We start from the raw sequence: 4513 nt of genomic DNA on the forward strand, positions 1-4513 counted from the left end.
ATACATGGTTACCTATGCTAAAATCTGAAGTAGACCAGAGAAACATACACCCAAATTAAATTTACACCAAAATTATTAATTAACATTACCTTTATGAATTTAAACAATGAGATTAAATCAAAGTCACATAACTGACAATTTGCACAGACGAATTATCAGAGCGAATTTTCATATACTGTATTATCCTACTATTGTTACACAATTTATTAACATACTCTTTTTTAGGTTCATTTAGGTTCTTTTGGTAACGATAGCAGAAAATAGCTATCGAAACGTCAAGGTAATTTTTCAAATAAATTTCTCTACTAATTGGAATTTTCTCTTACAGCTTGAGCCTAAGTGTGTCGCAGGATACCCTCTAGGTGATAGTTCTTGATTACTTTTTGATAAATAATTCGTTCTTATTGCGAAATAGGAGCACTATTAATCAATCTGTAATAAAAGACGTGAGGAAATTCTGTCAAAAATTTTTTAGGCGAAATACCCAAAAAGAAGTTTGTAAAAAAATAAACATTTGTGGTTTGGAGTTGGATAAATTTCAGACAGAAAAACAGTCAGAGATTCATTTCCAAAAGTAAAGCAAAGAAGTCATCAAATTGTTTGCGTCTTCCCAATCAACTTACACATTTTTAGGCTTTTAAAACTTTTGAAACTAAACCATTGAAAGCGGCAAAAAGCTGAACGATTCAAACCATCCGGAATCCAAAAAAGCCGTAAAACTGAACGCTGTTTGGCTTATGTATTTAGCACCCACCGTCGAAAACAGTTCCAAGATCATAAAATTCTAGTGGGGCCAAATTAGCGGGTACTTGTTAATCAAGACCGCCAATCGAAAGGTCAATAGACACAGCCTAAGATAGTTTATCTTTGGCGCCTTAAGATACTCGAGAAGGGCGACAGAAAAACCATAACTAGAACCAACAGGAATGGTTATCACTTTCTTGTGTCAACACGCCCTAACACTTGATAGCTACAACACGTTTCATTGGTCGCAGCTTTTACAACAGTTTGTAATAAATTTAAAAAGGAATGGTTCCTTTCGACCTGGCGAAATTGTTTATTTTGGGGATAACTGCGTGATAATAATCGAAACTATCCGTTTCGTTAGTGAGGAGTTGCGTGCAAAGGCAGGCAAAAGACCATTACAGTTTTTTTTATGGTGATTGATTAGAACCCTGTGAGGAAAGTTGCTGATTCTGTCCACCATTCTAGATATTCAGGTTTTGTCAAGGTACTGTATAAATTTCAAGCAGATTCTGACTAGTTTGAAGACTTTTTTTTAATAACGGGCAAATTAAGTTTCTAGCAAAGGTCTCGCTAGCAAGAATTACTAATTAGGCAAAATATGTAGTTTCTCGGCGATTTTAAGCAAAATTTTCGAATGCTAGAGACAAATCTTTGCAGAGCACCCAGACAATTTCAAGTCGCTACCGGCTTTGATTTAGAAATAGCGATCTTTTAAAGAAAAGAGCGCAGATGGATGGGAACATCGGGCCTGTTACATGTAAGAGCCTGGAAAAAAATCAGATGCTGGACAATTTTAACAAAAATCCCAAGAAAAATTGCTCCATAGCTGGAGCCAGATCCTGGCAATAGACTGTGAAAATTTCAAGTCACTACTTGCTCCAGTTCAGAAATTAGGAGATTTTAAGCGACAGAGCACAGGAGGCTGAAGATATAAATAGGGTGTTTTCATTGTATCAAAAATTCATACAAACTGAACATTAATCTATGGTAATATATATATATGAACGATTAAATACGTTTATACTATCTATCTATTGCTATTTTGTTAAATATTTAATAAACAAATTCAACAATCCTATTGGTTGTGACGTCTCTGGTCATATAAATGGCGGATTTTTTACGTTCTGTGCATAGTGTTTCGTTGTGTGGTTGTGTTTCATTAATTATTTTGTGGATTTAAATCATTTATAGTTTGTGTTAAACTAAAAAATGGCTTCAGAAGGATTCCTTAAAGCGTCAACAAACAATTTACAATGTGTACATATTTTTATGGTTACCGAATTTAAAAAAAAAACGAGGAACGCTTCAATTCAGCCGAATTTAAAAAGTAAAAATCCGTAAATTCATTATTAGCTACTCTCGCCTTAATATACGAATCTGTCTGTATTAGTTTAAATTAGGTAAATAATACATATAATTTCACTTATTCAACTTAACCTAACTTATACACATGACTGCTTTAAAAGTAAAATGAACCCTTAAATTTGTATTTTGGGCATTACGAGAACAATATGGTGATATCGGATAGGAGGAATTGAGCAACTGTACAAGGCAGAATTTGCCCAGAACATAAACTACGATGGAAAGCACATTCTAACTGCCTCATCATTAGCTTTTTATTCGTACTTTCATTAAAATGATCTTCGCAGCAAAAAAACATTGATTTTGATTTAGGAACATCACGTCTAGCTGCTTTGTACCATAAAACTTTACCTGCATAATCATGGGGAACGGTTAGAAAGAGTTTGTGTGGAGCACTTTAGAGGTGTTCTTGCATCTTGGCACAAAACACGTCTATTTTCCATTATGCAAGATAATAATAATAATCAATCAAATAATGATAATCACAATAACTTAAAGAATAAAACAAATCTGCGAAAACAACAAAATAAACACGAGACACTTTGTTGATATGACCTGCTACGTCACAATCGGGATAGGCAACCGACGATACGGATTCGGCGTTTTTGGCGGAAAATATCTGATTTGAATTTAACTTCGCTTTAAAATTATTATGTAGTCTTTTTTGGAAAAAAAAATTATATCAGTGTAATGTTTGCCATAACTACTTTCTATATATCAACATTAAAAAAAAGTGAAAACACCCTATTCTGGACGATCTTTCGGAAAATTTCAGAACGTGATTATCCCCGGAAAATTGATGCTGATACTGAAACTGTTAACCAATCAAAATGACCATGTGTTTACCTGAAAAGTAGTGTTTTTGCAAGTTTACCACCAAAAGCCGTATTGATGTCCAAACACCATCTGATCGGATTTTTTATCTGAAAACTAACAGGTAAAAAGGCTCAACATTTTTGTCGAGAAACCGGCACAGAGTTTGAACCGTAATCGACTAGTTCATAGATTTCAAATAGCAATTGAATGAAGAGGGTGCAAAAAGCAGAATATCAAGCGTTGAAATCCAGCAAAGTGAAAACTACAATAGGAAACACTGTTGAACCCGGACGATGATTGTTTCAGCTTCGAATTGACCTTTCACATAAACGTGCTGCGTGTTTCGTTTTGGAATCAGCAAGACCCCATAAATTTCAGCCCCCGATATGTAATAGTAACCCTTAAATTCCGGCGAAGGGAAATTGATATTGTTCTATCATTTTTCCTTAGTTCTTTCCCCTTAATTCCCTGGAGGGATTCTAATGTATTAGACAGTGGCCAGTGGCGGATTGAATTCTTGAAAATTGTGCGAAAACCCGAAATATCGCCTATTATTCTCCGAGTGTCGGTGAAATTGAGAAATCAAGTGAATTTAAAAATGCCCCCGTCCCACATTAATTTAGTCAGCGGTGTAAAACAAATATCAATAATAAATTAAAGTCGAAGAACGGTGTTGAGATGTTTGAAATTGCACCGGGAATTAATTAGCTAAATTGGGTTTTCGTGTCGGTGTCATAAGTGAAAAATCGTTTTCGGTCGAAAAACAATGCGACAAGGCGTACAAAAGCTAAATATAATCCATATATTTTTCACCGGATTGATGTTCGCTGGCTGCTCTTCATTTATCACGGTCTACCGGTCGACTATGCCAGGCCGTGTTAATATTTTCAGTTCATTCATTAGATGGTTTAGTTCATAATAAGGCGCCAAATTGACTGATAAAAGCACATCATTACTTTCCAGAACGATTATCTTAAAATCCAACCGAGTAGATGTAAGTGAAACACGACATTAACGGCGACGAAAGACGAAAAAAATGCGTCCTGAAAGGATCCAACCAACCCGTTATGTCCGAAGGCGGTTGAAAGTAAAGCGTCTTAAAAGCACGAGATCGAGAGGGTTTAACGTCCTGCTTGTCAAGTTGTTCTTCGAAAGCCGAGAGGGTATAAAGGAAATTTGGTGTGAGATTATGGGCAAAATGCTGTGTAGAGCGGCGTCAAGCGATTTCGGACGTTTTAGGTGGAGAGCTTAGTGCAAGAAAATTGTTATCGACAGGTCAAAGTGACTCAATGAATTGGAGCTCTTGACAAAAACCAATTTGGCAATAAAGCAAACGCGTGAATATTTAGCAGCGTTTTGCTGGTTTCACCAGTTGTATCTATTTGATTCAATTTTTAATATGCTTTTATAGCAACTACAGATGATGGTTTTTCCTCAAATTGAGCCTACAATCACAGTCAAGCTTCGTTTAAACGTTGCTGAAGAGCGCAAGTTGACTTCTTGCCTGGTTATAGAGGAATGAGCTTTATAAGACTCTAGTGCAGAAATTGTGCGTTGCCAAAAAATGTCCAAAGTTCCCGAATTCGTT

At 35.7% G+C, this 4513-nt stretch overlaps 1 long non-coding RNA gene across 1 annotated transcript; it reads left to right on the forward strand.

Annotated features, from left to right (window-relative positions):
* The first annotated feature begins 457 nt into the window (after nt 1-457).
* LOC125502789 lies at nt 458-1048 on the forward strand. Its single transcript, XR_007280535.1, has 2 exons — nt 458-574; nt 634-1048. It is a non-coding gene; the product is annotated as an uncharacterized LOC125502789 (long non-coding RNA).
* The last annotated feature ends 3465 nt before the right edge of the window (nt 1049-4513 follow it).

The sequence above is a fragment of the Dendroctonus ponderosae genome, unplaced genomic scaffold (genome assembly GCF_020466585.1).
Source record: "Dendroctonus ponderosae isolate FM_Combo_2020 unplaced genomic scaffold, Dpon_F_20191213v2 Dpon_F_20191213_10, whole genome shotgun sequence".
NCBI classification, from domain to species: Eukaryota; Metazoa; Arthropoda; class Insecta; order Coleoptera; family Curculionidae; genus Dendroctonus; species Dendroctonus ponderosae.